Here is an 18,501-nt window from a genome sequence, read left to right on the forward strand (position 1 = left end):
TTGTGCCATTGTGCCAACCCTCCCATCAGGAACCAGGCTTAGATCATCTCTGGATAATATCACAAATAACTATTTGTGTTTGTCTTGACAAAATACTATTTGTATTCAATAATTACATTGTAATAGCTGTTATACAGCAACTTAAAGTGTGGTTTCATAGCAATGTGGTGACACTGTATATACGCATCATCACCTTCATATTGTCATTCCCAAACATGACCTCAGCACCTCAGCACCATAGAAGTCTCTAGTCTCTATTCACACATTAGGTATAATGTACATTTTCTGGCATCTCAATACAGCATTGGACCCTTTTCACAATGGCACCTGATCAAAAACCACAGTGGCTTGGCTCAGCTTGGCATACTAGTCCCATTGGTGGAAAGAAGTCTAGTCCTGCAACAACAACAGTAGCTATACTCATCTTATTTGTCCCCCTGCATCCACCCATGGCTCCTAGTCACAAACAACACTGCCATTTCATAGCGGGACAATTAAAAGGCAGTGACATTCAAGTGTGCGAGACGGAGTGACATTAAGATTAATTTCTGGTAAAACCCAGTGACATTACCCTCCTGATCAGCCGGCCAGCATCCAGGCACGCAAATATGCAACTTTTTTGTCCAGGAACGCAGCGCTGGGGCCTGAGTAGCATAACAAAATGCTAGCAGGGACCCCTTTGCAATATGCAGCCCTTCAAATGTCATTCGACATTTTCCTCTCAGAGCTTTTGGCAATTATGTGGAGTTTCACATGATGTGGGGAGCTTGGGAATTTTACTCAGGTGGTCTGGGAGATAGTGTGAAGGTGCCTTATGCCTGCTTCAGCAGTGGTGTATTATTCAGAATGAACTAATGAGCTGTAGGCTTACACCACGCAGACACATACTCCCTTTCTCTCTCCCTCTCCTCTCTCTCTCTCTTCTCTCTCACTCTCTTCTCTCTCTCCCTCTCTATCTATCTCTCTCTCGTCTCTCTCTTCCTCCTCTCTATCTCTCCCTCTCTCTCTATCCCTCTTAACCTATCTCTCTCTTCCTCCTCTCTCTCTCTCTCTCTCTCTCTCTCTCTCTCGCTCTCTCGCTCTCTCTTTCACATGTAGATAGATCCCCATCCCCCTTTGTGTTTGAGTGACAGGGGAATAGGCTTGTCATGAAGGACATCTGCAGATGGAAGGACACTGGGGCTTGAAGGTCACACCGTGGAGTCTCTCACTCTACACTGTAGTACTGTGCTCAGGGCAGCATTAAAGCTCCAGTAAAGTGTGTGTGTGTGTGTGTGTGTGTGTGTGTGTGTGTGTGTGTGTGTGTGTGTGTGTGTGTGCACATGCATGCGTGTGTGTGTGTGTGTGCTGAGCGCATGTCTGCCTGTCTGTGCGCGTACGTGTGTGTGCGTCAGTCTATCTGCCCACCCTTCTAAGACCTGCTCCATGCTGATCCCCACTGCTCATTAAATCACACCGGGGCGTTTTCTCCATATCCACACGCCAGAGACCCATAATCAGCATGCACTGCCACCCTGATTCCCCACCCCGCCCCCCACCCCCGCTTGCTCTCCCTCCACACACCCTGTATTCACCTACGACTTCATTAAGAAAAGCAGCAGATCCCCAACAGAATGAAGTCCACTGCCTCCCTGACCTCTCCCTCCACCTATTAGAGAAGCCCCTCGGGCGGAGAGACGTGTGTCACGCCGCATAGCTTGGACGCAGACAGGACTAATAGAAATATTAATATGAGAGTGATGGAGAGAGAGGGTTAGATGGGGGGAGGGTGCCACTGAGCAGATTAGACTAGGCCTAATCCGTCAGAGAATAGAGAAGATAAATTGCGCCCAGAGCCCGGTTGATTGGCTACAGTGGGATAAATAAGCTGGGATCGGGCTCCGTCTGAAACAGACCCGCTGGCCTCAGCATCAGCGCCACCACCACCGGGCCGAATGGAGTCTGTGGGGCAGAACCCTAGATGATTGAATCAGGCCTTGTCATCGAATATGGGGGGGGATGTTGTTATCAGTCTGGCATCGGTTCACCCACGCATGGCACGGGCATTATGTACCCTCCACTGAGCAGTCGCTACGCAATGTGTGTGTGTGTGTGTGTGTGTGTGTGTGCGTGTGTGTGTGTAGGCCTGTATAACAAGAGACGAAAGGGAGAGAATGTGTGTGTGTGTGTGTGTGGGGGGGGGGTGTTGATGGAGGGGGGAGCGGGTTCTGGGAATAGGGGTTGAAGAAATAAGCCCTCCTTGGTAGGCCAGCAAACATCCCCCACCTCCCAACCCCCATCCCCGGCTCCGAGTTAGAGCCTGACAAGGGTGGGATGAGTTTATACCTCTCAGTGGTGCAATAGCAGCCTGAAAGAGAAGTAACATCATGGGGTGTCTTGGCTCTGCACTTCAGCTCGGCTTCAGGCAGCACGGCAAAGTTTCTATGAAAAGGCCACACACCATCTGCCTCCTCTTCGGTGGTACAGGTTTGACCTGCAATATGTCTCTGGGCGTAATTCTTCTTGACTGGGCGATGTGTATTCATCAAGGACTACATTACCCAACGTGTGCGGTCCGCCCGTGGACAAGACAGTCAGATAGGATCTGTAGTTCTCACCTGCTCGCTGCGTCACTCTACACAACGATGTGCTCAACACTCTTCCAGGGAGAGCCGCCGCTGCATGGCGTCAGAGCACAGGCCTTATCTGACACGGGCACTGACAGGGTCAAACTGAGATGTCCTCAAGATGGATGGCCATCGTGACATGTTGCGTTAACAAATATGGTGCACTCGGACCAGATATGTGTAATACGGCATGATGCAGGGCAGAAAATAACTCAGCTTCCTGTCCTTTCAACCAGTGTCACCTCCCTAGGACACGCAAGACGTGTAGACAGAGATAAATCCCTATGTTCCTACAGTATTCTAACATGGCTGCCGTCATTCCAAAACATGTTAGCATTCCATTTTGGGGTAATGTGCTGTCATCACAAAGATCCAGTTTATAGGCATGGTGGAAAAAAGAGGCATTTAAAAATAAAGCTGAGCTTCACTTTTGGATTTATTTTTTAGGCTGGTGAAAATGTATGTGAAGAGGGCGAGGGGGAAAAAATTGCCTCTTTGAGTGAGCAGAGCGTTCTGTGGCGCACACCACATAAACCTGAGGCTGCATCCGACCTCAGTGTAGGATCCGGAACGCCAAAGAGGCAAACGTCTTTCATTAATCTTGAGACAAAGGCCCTTGCATCAGCAGAACTGTAGCACGGCGATACAGCAAAAGAAGTTAGCGTCATACAACAAACTTCTGTGAAAAAATGCATCACGGGAAAAGCATTTCCATAGTATGGGCTCTTTTCTGCATCTTGCTCTCTTTTTTAATTACGAGCATATTATTGCCTAAGGGCTGTTGCATGAGAGACAAAGCACTTAGTATGTCTGGCCTTAAAAAGGATTCTACATTCTGTTGCCTAAAATAAATCAATTTATTCAGCCTTGCAGGCCTGCTTTTTCATGGCTAAAATGATAGTTTCAGCTGCCACTCTGTGTAGAGTACTCATCCTGGGCTGTGTGGTCATAAACAAAATGAAGGAGCCTGAGGAACGAATTTGCATAATAATCCAAGACAGGAAGTGATGAGCAGAGAGAAAGAGACAAGGAGAGGGCATGTGGGGGTGGCTTGGAAGTTCATCTTCCAAAAGGCAAAGTAGGCAAGCTTTTGCCCGAACGCTATCTATCATCTTTTAAATTGATATCCTGATTCCTCAGACGTATCCTCACATGCACCTCATTCAAATTAATCATCATTATTTTAATTCACTTGAATGTAGATAGTAGGGGTGTTTTTTCTCTCTGCATCTTCAGTCTGGGTCCTCACATTGATATCACCGGGGATCAAGTCATGGAGGCTCGGGGCTCTGTGGCTGATTCCCACACAGAGATGCTGGAGCCAATCGGAACAAGGGAGCAGTCTCCCACACCTCATAGGATACAGAGTCAGTTGATTAGCAAGCTAATAAGCTTAGCTACATCTGTATTATGGCAAAGTTTATTAGGCTCTCTCTCAGCAGGTAAACCACAACTAACTCACTGGGCATCATGAGAAGCATATGTTCAACCGCAAGGCTTGCCCAACCTGTGCCAGGCCTTCTATCCTTCTACTGCTGTGGAGTTTTACAGCATCTATGTAGAATGCATTGGTTGTATGATATTGATGTCCTCTGACTTTGACTGGAATAGAAACACATTACAGTACCAACATAATTTGGTGTCTTTTTAAGTGCTCTTTTAGATTAAAGGTGCAGTAGGCGGTTTGTGTTTTTACAAAATACCCCTCAAATAAATGTATCAAAATAAAATCCGAAATACTGGTGCCAGAAAATGTTTCAAAATACAATACATTTTTCTTTTTCTTTTTTCTCTCAATTTGGTATAGCAGAGTATTCAGGTTTGGGCTATATGATATACACAAAGCTCTGGTGAACCCCACAAAAAGGGAGACAGAAACAGTCACAGAATGCCAGTGTAACTAAGCAAAGATATTAAAAGACAACAGATTGATTGATTATGTATACATATTTTTATTAATGGGGGAGCTGATGAGATCATTTCAGGTAGTTTGTCTCTTAAAGTGGCCAGCTGATTCAAACTGTCATATATAGAAGAATTCCAACGTGTTGGGCATGGTGTTTTTAACTGTTTTTTGTCACTTCTGATAGGAGCTCTGTCGTCCTAGACAGCATGCTAGCGTTATTAACATGTTAGCATCGATCGCTAGCTTTGTTAAACACTGGCTATGCTGCGCACTAGCCTAGACAGCATGCTAGCGTCATCAGCAGGTTAGCATCGATCACTAGTTTGAGATGCAGGATGCAGTCCACAAAACGCCTCCCCTTCTCATTAGAAGACAGAGCGAGAGTTTGCACAACGAAAGAAAGAAGAGGAGAAATGTTTGACTGATTGAAAAGTATTAGAAATCTACTTTAAGTAAAGGGAAAAGAAGAATAAATTGTTCAGAACTGAAACGAAAATAGCCCTTAGACCAGGGGTCTCAAACTCCCGGCCCGCGGATCATTTCTGGCCCACCCCACCCCTCCATCCAGCCCGCGACATGATGTCAAAAATATAATGTTATCCAGCCCACAAAATAATTTATTGTACACAGCGCAGGCCTACAAAGCGAAATTAAAGCCGCCCATACGTGGGGGTAAATTATGTTATTGTGCACAGCGCACGAGGTGAGTGCTGCCAACGTGCTGCATATACTGTAGTAACAGGTGCAATCAATCTACACGCGAATGAACTATGAACGGAATGCAGCTAGCCACCGAGAGGCTGTTTTCTTGGTTAACTAATGTTAGGAACACAGACAGTTTCAAGAAAGATGGACATTGCAATATTTGTTTGTGGAGTTCAATGGAAATGCTACCTGCCTGATATGCAAGAAAAAGCCGTTCTAAAGGAATATAATGTCAAGCGTCATTCATTACTAAACATGGAGAACAGTATGTAGGGAGACGAGAGGGCAAAACGAGGCATGCAGCTGAGAGGGCTAACATCTCAGCAGTCTTTCAAGATAAATGTGTGGCAAGAAATAGAGTAGGAGCCAACAAATGTATTCAAGTGTCTGCCAAGAAATGGAAACAAACTTGAACTTTAATAAATACAAGTACAGGTCGAGGACAGGTTTACAATAGTGATGCACATCAAATAGAATAAAGTACAAATGTAGGCTATTCAAGATAAAATAAAAGTAAGGATACCATATTTGCACTAACAGTTAAAATATATAAAAATGTACAGTATAGAAACCGCTGTTTGAATTTGTATGATGAAAATGTCAGTTATGGACTAGTCTCGTAACACTTAGACAAAAAATGTTGGTCTTGTCAGAAGATGCCCAAAGATACCATTTACTGGTAATGAGATTAACCTCTCATTGACCAGGCAAATGCAGATTAAACATTACAGCCAAATGAAATGAGACCGGCTTCAGTTACTGCAGCAGCGTAGCAAGCGAAGCCACAGTTGTCTCAGCAGTAACATAGCTGAACTGTCATGGGGATAGGGGGAGTGTGTTTGGCGTTGGGTTGCGAGTGTGACAGACCAGCTGCATGTGAGGTAGGGGAGGGCCCTGGACTGGAGGCTGGAAAATAGTACGGCAGTCAGTCTCCCTCAGGAGGGTGCAGATGACCGATGAAAACAGGCCTTTTAATCACTAACTCACACATGTTCTACTCAATACACACACACGTGCGCGCACGCGCGCACACACACACACACACACACACACACACACATACTCACAAAACATACATACTTAACACTACATACTGTACACACTCTCACACAAACACATACACACACTGACACATGACAGAAACTCACAGTCGGACACACACATGGCCGGAGCGTATGAACTGGGTGTGGCATGGAGCAAGGACACGTGGCACGTTTAGAAGACTTCTCCAGTGGCCAACTGAAAACTGCCTCTAGGCTGAAAAAACAAGCCTTGTGCAGTTTTTTGTTTTTTCCTCTCTTCCTAGTCACCCCTGAAGTCCAAGTCCACGTCCAAAAAAACAGAGAGTTGCTCAACTTTTCTGTGCTGTGTAATAACTGGGAAGGGTGTATCGTGAACCTTACACAACATTGCTACAGTATAAGACAGTGAGACAAAAGACTCCGTAAGACCACATTCAGGCTCTTATTTAAGCATATTGATGAAGTACTTTTGTTACTGTGTCATTTGAAGTCTTACGGTAGGTTTTGGTGGCAGTTAAGGTGGCAGTTGTTGAAATGCATTTACATTGACTGTATGACTATAAAACAGTGTACACTGAGATATGTAAAGTATCAGGCACTCTTTACCCAATTCACATGATCCATCACCTAAACTCCCAGATTTAACTAGGATATGCTCCTACAATATTTCTCGCTCTCTCCCAAAAATGTTCAAGTTTGCCCTCATTTTCTTTGGTGCCGTCAGCTGTCAGTTTCCACCCTGTGGCCTACTTTACTCCACCACTGTGTTCACTCCCCAACAAAAACACAATAGAAGGTGACGGAGTCTTCCCAACCCCTTTCAGGCAAAATCCCATTTAATTAAATTCATCAGCGTTCACATGCAACTGGAAAGAGTGAATCAGGGTCAGTAAATGTATTTTGTCTGAAGGGAATTCTGAGCGTTATGTGCTGCATCTGGGGAGAGAACTCTGTTAAGGACTGTTGCCTGTAAGGGATAATTTCGACCAATCGGTGAGTGTGCAGGTTTCAACTTTGACCTGCTTTTCTATGCCTGGGGTGTCTCTGTGAGCACACGCCCTACTCTGAGCAAGTGTGAGTAGAGGGAGGAAAGGAGGGGGAGCGAGAGAGAGAGAGAGAGAGAGCCTTGGCTCAGCCAGTGGCACGCCTCATTTTAATCAGGCTTTGGGGAGTGAAATATGGGTCTGGCGAGCCTGCTCCACCAGCGCTCCATTCATCTGGTTTCAATCTCCTCTCGTCCTCGGATGTGGCCGCGTGGGCATTCCTTATCGGGCTGACGTGGGGGCGGGATGGGCCGCACAGAGAAGCCCAAAGGGCAGCCTTATTTATTGGACGGGGGTGGGGGGGTATGTGTGCCAGCGTGCATGTGTGTGTTTGTGTGTGTGTGTGTGTTTGTGTGTGTGTGTGTGTGTGTGTGTGTGTGTGTGTGTAAGTTTCTGAAGACTATGCCCCATGCAGACATGGACCTCTGCTAACTGTGGTGGCCCACATGAAGAGAATGGGGAGGCCTGCTGGCCTTTCCTCTAAAAGGCCATGTTTAGCTCAAGGGGCTTTCTATACTGATAGTTAAAGCAAGGCGAAGCCATTTGAAACCGTCGAACAGTCAGCCTTAAGGGCTCCATGATGTATCCTTATGAGCATTGTTGTATTATAGACCGGTTAATGGTGCTATTAAAATGAATACTTATGCACCACATCTAAATGTCTTGTGTAAATCTTGAAAAGATAGGCCATGATTGGTATTTACCGTGCTGTGTGTGTGTGTGTGTGTGTGTGTGTGTGTGTGTGTGTGTGTGTGTGTGTGTGTGTGTGTGTGTGTGTATTTGTGTTCTGGTGTGTGTACACCAGGCACTCAGTGTCAGTGAGTGTTGTCGTGGAGCAGGCTAGTCAGTGGGACAGATGGTAACCTGGGCCATTAGTGATCTTCCCAGCATAAATTGGACCTTTCCTGGAAGCTCTGGCTGCCCAGCACTCCTCCTGTTTGCCCTCTGGAGCCACATCACAGCACTTTGTCTTTGTCAGATACCTCACAAATCAACGCCTCTCACTGGCCACCGAACTGGCCATGACAGCGGCGCACCTCTGGGGAGACGGCAGCCATCGACGTGCCCTTCCCAGTCATCCTCCAGGATGGATTGGGTGATTCAATCCACCCCCCCCTCCCCCACCCAACACACCTTCCTCCACAGGTTTCAGGTGTCTCCCGCTTTGGTTATTTTCCGCTTAGTCGATCAAGTCAAATGATACGTCAGATGCATACCATAAGTCTGGCGACGGGTCTAATATGTCAGTGGCGCGCAGTGGTGGCGGCAAGCAGCGAGCGGCGGATGGGAAGCAGCAAGTTAGCCAGCCGTCTGTTTTCAATTAGCCGGTGAAATATACAACATGGGAGCGGCGGCTCTGTTGTTGTCGTCACCGGGCCCTCTTCTCGTGTGGACGCGATGCTGCCGAGCGAGCCAGTGTCTTACCTCAGAAATGCTCTGTTGTCTAACCCCAGATGAACTCCAAGACTCCGGGACACTGACAGTACAGCAGCCAAAATGGAAAGTAATGGATAAATCCTTGCGGAGAGAGAGAGAGAGAGAGAGAGAGGGGTCGGGGAAGTCTACTCCTACTGAGCAGAGAAAGTGTTAGCGTTAGCATGTCCAAATGGGGGCCATCTCACAGTGTCTGAGGGTTTACATTGAGTTTTTTTGTGCATGGCTGTAAGACAGCACACCTAGTATAGTGTTTGTCCGGTTATCACTCCCTCCGTCCCTCCCTCCCTCCATCACTTCAGACAATGTTGGCCTGCATTTCTCTGTTGGCCCCACAAGAGGCAGGAGTCCCAGCACACCAAAATCAAGAAGGACACCAAAATCAACCAATCTCCACTGCACAAGTAGAGTAGTGGTGAGAGCATTGGACTCCCACCAGGGAGACCGGGGTTGACGACCCGGTGGGGATGACTATATGGGACTATACCCCAAACCTCCACATGTTCATCCTTTCACTCTAACCTTTACCCCTTGCCTTATAGGTCAGATCCTGTCCCAACCCTTATTCTAACCCCAACCCACACTAGGGACTGGAAGAAGGACACCAAAACCACCCCCTTGATCTCCACTGCAAGTAGTGGTGAGAGCATTGGACTCCCACCCAGGAGACCAGGGTTCAAGACCCAGTGGGATGACTTTATGTTATCATCCGTGTAATTGCTTAGCCACTGACCGCTACCATTAATGTTATGGAAGCTGCTGCTAGTTGTTGTGAGCTCATGAGCTAAATGGCTATCCTGCTCTTATTGTGCTGGACTAGCATTGGAAGCATTGAAACTGATGTGTCCAGGCGACAAGACCTATCTTAATTTATCAGACATTATTTCATGTCATTTCAATTCACTGCTATTTCAGTGGCATGACTAGCTTCCGTCCTACAGAAACAAGCCTGCCACACACATAAGCCAGGCTAGACCTGGCCTGGTTTTGTTTGATTGGGGGTTTTTATTCTAAATTTTTAGTCATTTAGCAGACACCATTGCCCAAAGTGACTTAGAATGATGAGCTAGTATTGGCTGGTGTTGAGCTTAAGTGCCCTGCTCAATGGTAGGCAATGACTGATAGGAAATCACTTGTCAAGCGGCCTGGCATTTCAGTCGCAGGTTGGATAGTCTAACCACTGGGCTATCTACCACCCCACAGTGTGCTTTAGTGCTTGTCCAAATATAACTTAGGCTTTGGGGGGTTGTTTTGAAAAAAATTCCTTTTACCACCAAGCTTTGTATTGGTGTTGTATTTGTTCCACACACATTGTAAAAGGAATCCAAGGAGGCCCCTTTGAAACACCATCATACTTTTGGATTGCATTTAATAAATAGCTGTTGCACGGGATATGTGAAGCAGATAGCTGTTGAAGTTTCCCTTGGTCACACACTATTGCGGAGCATATATCACCGCCGACTGGCAGGCCACCATGATACATTCCACTTCCTGTGGTCATGCACACAGTCAGCTCTATTTTCCACCTAATGGACATTAAAAAATTGCAGATTGCAGCAAAATGGACCTGGCAATGCAAAAGCTTATTAAGTATTGATTCTCAGAGGTCAATGCCCAAGTTCAGCAGCTCCAACAATGTGAGAGGAGCTCACAAGCAGCCTGCCGCAATGGAGATTAGATTGCATAAATACGTAACTGGGGAAATAGGCATACATTTTGTGGCATAGGGAGAGAAGCGCCCACAGCAGTGCCAAGGAAAGTAGTTGGAGAAAAGGTTGTCTATTTGCAACTAAGGCTCTTCTCATTCTCAGTGGTTTCAGACCTACCTCATCTCTCCAGCATAACATACCTTAGCTGATTTCTCACCAATACCATGAAGGACAGGTACAGTCTATTAGTAGCTGTTGAAGCAAGTGGTCTTAAGTAATGCTATTCATGAGGTCAATCTCATCTCTGACTGTGCCATCTGTGTAGAGGGCAGGGTCAGGCCCAGCCTGAGCTTGATGGAGTCAAACCTGCAACTGGGTTTTTCTTTCTGAGGATCTTGTTTCTTCTCCAGCTCCCTGTTACAGTAAAAGTACTCTGTGATTAATATTCCCTTTTTCACTTTCACCGCCATCTGCCAAGTAAAATAACTTAATGCCACTCTAAGCGAAAAATAGGCTCAGCCCAGAAACAACAATGAATTCTCAGAGAAAGTGTCCAAGTGAGGGAATGAAAAGAAAGTTTTCCTTGCCGATTAATGGAAATGAGATTCCAGGGAAAACAAATGTAATTTCATAAGAGGATTTAGAAATGGTTTTCTTTTAATATCTCACACTGCTGACTTGCCTTGCACAACTCTTGCCATTGTTTTGTCTTCCCACTTGCACACACACACACACACACACACACACACACACACACACACACAATCACACACACAATCACACACACAAATGAAAATGATACTCAGCAAATGGTATGTTCTTGTGGAAACTCTTTATTTATTTATTTTTTAAAGAGAGTGAGCAGTCTTTTTAGCTTGTTTTTTTGGATGGGGTGAATTTAGAGAGGGAGACAGACAAGAAGAGAAGAGAACAGAAAGTAGGAGCTGAAGATAACCAAGCAGGATTCCATATTCTGCTGAGGGGAAGCTCATGTTATTGGCGAGCAAGGAGTGTGACACTTCCACTAACATGCTGCCTCACACAAGCTTGAGTCTGGGTGAAAAAAATCTTTCTTAACCTATTCGCAGAGAGAGCAGATTTGTTGATTCTCTTTGCTCAGCAAGAGTACACAGATGCTGTTCTGTTTTGGCCCAGCCAGATGTGGAAAGGGTGTGTTGCCACAAAAGAGCAGAAGGTCTTCATTCTAGCTCCACAACACAACTCAAGTTTGTTATCTTGTCCAAGCCAGACCATTTGGACCCATGTTAATTTTGAAACACATTATGGAAAACAGTCTTGAATGGTGTTTCTTGGCCTCAATATAACCTTTTAAACGGTTTAACACCATACAAGCTTCCAGTGATTATCCTTCAAGGCAACCTGGGGTTTCCAAGATGCATTGCCATAATTAAAATTTAAATGGAGACCATCCATTCCGAAACTGTTTTTTAATTAAAACTAAGACAATGCCTATCACTGGGTCTTTGTGTCTGGGCCCTTTCAAGTCCCCTATGACTCTTTCCATTCTGTCATACGTGAAGCCTTGGTTTAACTGAGCCACATAAAAGGTAGGGGGAGGAAGTGGGTGGCAGGGACGCCTGGACTCCCACATGTGGTGCACTCTGGATCTCGTAGTTCAAGCTAGCGCTAATGTTAAATTGTCGATGGAGTAGCCTTAGTATCTTGGATAGCACCCTTGAATATGGATAATGCCAACAGATGCAGTGTTTGGAAGACATAAGCAGCAGGTTTCAGTGACTTGGTGTTCCTTTGGGAAACATGATTACCCCCCTTCCTTTTTTGGTGAGGGAAAATGCAGAACACTTTGGAGGAATTAAAAGCATTCGTCATTAAACCAATTTAGCATTCATTTTGGGAATCCGTCAGCAGGGAATCTATCAGCAGAGCAGTGTCTTTTTTTTCTTGTCTTTTTTTTTTAACAACGCGACAGCAACGTTAAGCCCCTGAAAGGGATGCAAATGAAGCCAATAAGAGCAGCTTGAGGTGAAACTTTACAAGAGGGCCCTGCATTATGCAGACCCTGGTGGAAGTTCCATCTCCCACTTCTTATTTCCCATAGGGCCTTTCCTTCGCCCTCTTTCACAGGTCTGTGGGATTATATTGGAAGTGATCCCGTTTCCCCTTCCTCTCCAGCCCCGTGCTCAAGCCCAAACTCTTAGGAATTAATCATGGCAGACGAGCTCGGACACTACGGCCCCCTCATTTTGAAACGTTTTCCTCTTCAACTCTCCGGGGGCTCTCGCCGCACTGCCAAGTGACCCTGATCGCTAATAGCGCTGCAAGTGGCACGGGCGAAAACGGCCATGTCAGCAGGAAGGGAGGCCGTTGGTCACCACACGTGAGGCGCGGAGGATTATGGGGGCTTTATCTGTTCAAAGAGCAGCCTCCAGTCAGAGAAAGCACAAGCCGCCTTTGATTTCCACGGGAGGAAAAAAGATATTCATGAGTTGGACCTAGAACAAGGAGACTGGGCCTACGCAATGTATACAGTATATAATGTAGGGGTGTGATGGCTGGGAACGTTTAAGAAGATTTAGGTCTTTAGAGGCTGTAATTAAAAACCCCTGGCTGTATAAATAAAAGAGTCTCTCTTCGAGCTTTCGACGAGACACGTTTTTTTTTTTTTTTTCCTGTCAGTTTGCTCAAGCATCTCTAGGCAGACGCTTGTCTGGGGAGCCATCAGAGATACAAGACGATTTCAGTGTTCCATCTCGCTCTCGGGGAAAGAAAAAAAGGGCATATGCGTTACCTCCCTCTGTGCCTGTCTCTCGTTCATTCTCCTCATCGCTGCAGAGGGGCGGCACTTATATATATATATATATATAATTTAGCGTTTGTGTGGTTACAGTCTGACAGGAGGTCGCAAAAAAACCCCGCTGTGCTCTCGGTCTAGTTTCCGCTCCACCTCTTGGCTGTGACCTCTGAATATTTCAGCGTTCTCCCCTCTGACATTCTCTGGTCCGGATGTGTCCCTAAATCGACGAGAAAAGCTGCTGTATGTCGACAATGAGAAACCTGGCGTGTTTCACACATGTGCGCCGTACCAGAACACACACACACACACATGCACAGAGGTGTCAGTTTGCCAGAAGGCATTTCTGTGTATGTCCCCAGCATGGGCTTCTCTGAGTAATTCTTCCCCTCCTCCTCTTTCTCCTCCACCTCCTCCTCTTTCTCCTCCACCTCCACCTCCTCTGTTCTCTCTTCCACTTGCCAGATGAGTCTGTCAGTAGCACAAGATAAAAAGTTGAGTCTGGGATGGCAGAGCTAAGAGATAAATGCCACTGCCATCGCAGCTGTCGCCTGGTGCCGTCTGGGCCTGTACCTTGTGCCGGGCAGACTCACTCAAATGGCGAGCCGTTTGAAGGCCCATATGCCTGACGATTGCTATATTGTAATTCACACGCCCGTGCTCAGAGGCATTGATTTAGCGTCTGTGCGAGATAGCGCCACGCATTTCTATCACACAGATACGCGGGGTATGGAAACTCGTTACGGAGATAGCATATGTCCGCGCAAAGCATACATCACACACACAAACACCAGCGCTCATATACTGTATACACCCCCCCCCCCCCCCACACACACACACACACACATACACGCACATACAAATGCCTACACACGTTACACTGTATTTTTTCCACGTAAGCGCTCATAGAAATGTGTTTTGTCAAAGGAAGCTAACTGCCCCTCCGTTTACCCCTCTACTAACCTGTCTGTGAAGCTGCCTCACTGTGGCCATAATCTTTCGGCCGCACCAGGGTCTGTCAGGGAACAGGGGGAACGGATGAAGGGGTTCAGACCAAGACACGGTCCCCCACCCCCCGCCCCTCACCCTCTCCTCTGATCCTCTCAGCGCTGTGACTGAGCCAGAGGTCAGGGGCTCGGACTGCGGCGGAAGGCAGAGGTCAAGCCCGTCTGCTGACCGGGTCTGACGGGGCTTGACTTTGGGCGATGTGAAAGATCCAGGGCCGCGTGGCAGCGTCTGCCTGGGCCGCCCCCACGCCTGCCGGTCCGACAGGCTGCTCTATAATAAGATGGCAGCGTGCTAGGGGGAGGAGGATTTACTGGAGCACAACTCCCCCTAGGGCATTTTCATAGAAATTGGTTCCTCCGCATTTTGGCCTCCTGTCTGTCTGTCTGTCTGTCTCCCATCTCTCTAAGCCTCCGCTGGCCTTCCTCTGTCCATTATGTTACGCTTCTGTCTTTTCTTTCTGTGAAATCTCAGACTGAAATGACAGCACGCAGCCGAGCTGATCACAGGCCAGGGAGGAACAAACGAGAGAACGAGACAGACAAAGAGAGGGAGAGAGAGAGAGAAATAGAGGGAGAGACAGGGAGAGGAAATGGTGGTTCCAGACATTATTAATGCAGTTATGTTATCGCCAGCTCCTCTCACAGCTCCGGGTTAAGACGGCGTCTTTGACATGGCATTTCCCAGGCCTCAAAGGAATGTCACAGAGACGCGCAAACTCACACGAGGCCATGTTATGGAGAATGTTTGGACCACATTGCCATGCGTTTATTTCAGGTACCCATCTGAGATGCCCCCCCCCCCCATTGCTCAGTGGGTTCTTGAAATGTCTCACCATATTGCAGAATGTGAAGGTCATAAACCAAAGATGGAAAAACAACCATACCTGACACCAACTATCAGTCTTAACAGACAATTGCACCACAGTCTGTCTGCTGGGGTAAACAACGGAATGCCACATTGTGGATCTCACAAATGATGGTGTCTATCGGTCCAAATGGGCCCGGCTGTGCACACTGAATGAGGCCATCACAAACTGGAGTGCAAATAGACTCTAATGCAAGCTTGTTTTGAAACCTCTGTGTCGACACAACTGCCACCTCTCCAAGGCCATAAACTTGGAATGTAAAATTACCACAAAAATGCTTTCAAATATTTGTCATCCTGTCGACAGAAATGTAGACGATTTTCAAGATGGTTTGAGTGAGAGATGTTAAGCATCTCATTTCAGACGCTGACAGATTGTGAAGGGCAGCTAGCCCAGTGTTCTGCAGTAACCGTAGGCATCCCTTTGAATGTCGTTTGTAAGTTCTCGAACAAAAATATTTTTATATATATATATATATTTATATATATATGTTACGGTCAATGTGAGAAAACGGGGAATGTGAGCTTTTCCCGGTTATTGTGCACATTCCCCGACCTCGCGGGGAATGTAGGAGAAACATGTTCGTTTCTCACATCTCCCGGGTAATGTGCACATTCTCCGACCTTGCGGGAGATGTGAGAAATTGGTTAGTATTTCTCACATCTCCCGCAAGGTCGGGGATTGTGCACATTAACCGGGAAATGCTAGCAATTCCCGACCTTGCGGTAAATCTAGCAAAGTCCAACCGTATGCAAAACCTCTGCGCAGCCGGGTGGTGGGAGAGGGCTCGTGCGCTTAGAACGAGAGGCGCTTGACATTTTGCCCATGGTTTTCGAATACATAGCATCAATTGCATTAATGGAAACATTAAATTGGGTCTAATTATACATGTGTTGAAAGTTAAGATAATTAGCCTACAAGCCGCGAGGCTACGCAACACAATAAGCAAAACAATCTCACTGTTTAACTCGTCCCACTCCTCTGTTTCACTCGCCCCGCACGGCAGGGACAAGAGAAACAATGCACATCTTCTGTTCTCGGCCGTCTTGAATTGAACTGTTACACCACAGAACCAAACTTACAACTAATAGGTTAGTAAAGGACATGTACAAGTTGTTTGTCATCATCAAAAAATGTAATCTCCATCTTTATTAATTTCAGTGTAAATCTGATCAAACCAAAAAGTGTTTCATTCGTCCCGGTCCTCCCCTACAGTTAATAACAGTCTGTGGTCTACCTTGAACAGTAATATAGCCTATGCTGCACACAGTGTGAGTAGTATTAGGAGGATAGGCCTACACTGGTGATCAAGTTAACAAACGCAAAATGAAAATCGCAACAACAGGAAGGTGGGAACCTCCAAAGGAACCCTACACGTTAGCTAGCCGAAAGAAAGACGAACAATCTCTCCCAGGTGTGCGCCAGTAACGTTAGCCCAACTACCGTGGGTGCCTCTTATGGTGCACGCCCTCTGAGGCGTCACATAAGCCCTCTCCCACCACCCGGCTGCGCAGAGGTTTTGCATACGGTTGCGCTTTCCTAGATTTACCGCAAGGTCGGGAATTGCTAGCATTTCCCGGTTAATGTGCACAATCCCCTACCTTGCGGGAGATGTGAGAAATACTAACCAATTTCTCACATCTCCCGCAAGGTCGGAGAATGTGCACATTACCCGGGAGATGTGAGAAACGAACATGTTTCTCCTACATTCCCCGCGAGGTCGGGGAATGTGCGCAATAACCGGGAAAAGCTCACATTCCCCGTTTTCTCACATTGACCGTAACATATATACATATATAATATCCAGTGAAGACAAAGCCTTCATTTACACACGCACACAACACTTAACCTCGCCTTTCCAAATGTCCTCTTTGATCATTGGCCCTCCCTCCTATCTCCTACAGTACATGCAAAACCCTCTTTCTCCCTGGCCGGCGATTCCCCTGGCGGAGGAATGGTCGATGCGGGCAGGATGGAGAGAGAGAAAAAAAGAGGGAGAGAGAGGAAAGCCTGGGAGCTGTTATCTGCTTCAGCGTACCACTGAAGTGGGTTCTGCCTTCAGGTGATGAGTGTGGGGGCACTGATTAACCAGCCAGGCCTGGTCTACGGGCAGCACAGTCTCCCAGCGGACAGTACCACCAGAACTCATCACTAGCCCTAACACACACACACACACACACACACACATTCCCTCTGACCCTGCTTTGCATTGCCCCCTGTAGCACCTTTTGGGCAATTAAAGACATGCACAGATAGAGGATACCCCACGGCTGTTAGTAATGCCCCCCCCCCTCCCACACACACACACACACACCTTCTCACTCTCTCTCTCTTTCTCCCTTTTATTTTATTTTTTTTCTCTCAGGCTCCCCTCCCCTAACTTTCAAACTAATAACGGCGGGGAGCCTACAAGATGAATGACTCTGCAAATGCTACATTAAAAAGTCATGAACGGGGATACCTTCAGGCGCTGGGAGCTCCTTGGCCAGGAGAGGTGGCCCCTATTTCTGCTGAGTAATGATTTGAGCTGAGCAGAGGGTTAGAGCGGGCGGACTTCCTGTCACAGGGGGTCGTGGCGGGAACACAGAACACCCACTCAGCTCTGTGCCCTCTCGAAGTGGCGGGTGCCTGTCAGAGAGGGCATCTCAGGCCGCGAGCCGTGGCTCAGATGGATGACGGTGGTTGGCATCGAGCCCCGGGGTGGCGAATCTTAAAGAGGGATGAGATGTAACGAGCCGCGGCTTTGTGTTTATGGCAGCTTCTCCGACGAGTGATGTCATCCCTTTGAGTCGGGCCAACCCGCTGTTATCACTGTGAGTCAGGAGTTTTGGAATATGTGGTTCAGCTGACAGTAAGCCCGCGCCTGTATTACATCCTTGCACGTTTCATAGCTTAGAGTAAGCATTTTTATTGGATATGACACCACTTACAGTAGGCCGATGGGTTGGGCTTGAGTTCCTGAGAGGGCATGGGCGGCACAAGGCGCCTAACGTTGACGCATCAACCCCATTTGGCCATCCGTGGAACATTTGACATCATGCAATTGCACTCACAGGGCACAAAGGCATTCTTTCAACTAGTGGTTGTCAGGTGAATCAGTCAACCCCAGACATAACACACTCAGCCCAGTCCCCTGTGTGCATATGTGTGCGCATGTGTGCGTGTGTGTGTGTGTGTGTGTGTAGTGTTTGTGTATAAGTATACCTTGCTGCATATTTAGTCCTGGCACAGTGGATTGATTGAGCTGCTCAGCACCTATTCAGCGACATACCCCCACTTAATGAAAAGGAGTTGTCACAATATTTACATAACCAGAACATATCAGCATTGGAACCGGCGTTTGGATAACTTTATTTAGAGCTCTCAGGAGCAGGGCTCTTATTAGGCCTATACGGTCTTGCGCAGTGGTGAAATTAAATATGGTACTTAAGTTAATGCTGAAGCGCCAAAAATATCTCTCGGCTCTGCGAGTAAGCCCACGGGAGCTGGG

At 47.0% G+C, this 18,501-nt stretch overlaps 1 protein-coding gene across 1 annotated transcript in view; it reads left to right on the forward strand.

The window, feature by feature from the left end:
- clmpb (CXADR like membrane protein b) overlaps positions 1-18,501 on the forward strand; it is a gene marked incomplete at both ends in the record, with an annotated part of 65,052 nt that overhangs the window by 35,195 nt on the left and 11,356 nt on the right.

Source organism: Borostomias antarcticus, assembly GCF_949987555.1.
Source record: "Borostomias antarcticus genome assembly, chromosome: 1".
Taxonomy (NCBI): Eukaryota; Metazoa; Chordata; class Actinopteri; order Stomiiformes; family Stomiidae; genus Borostomias; species Borostomias antarcticus.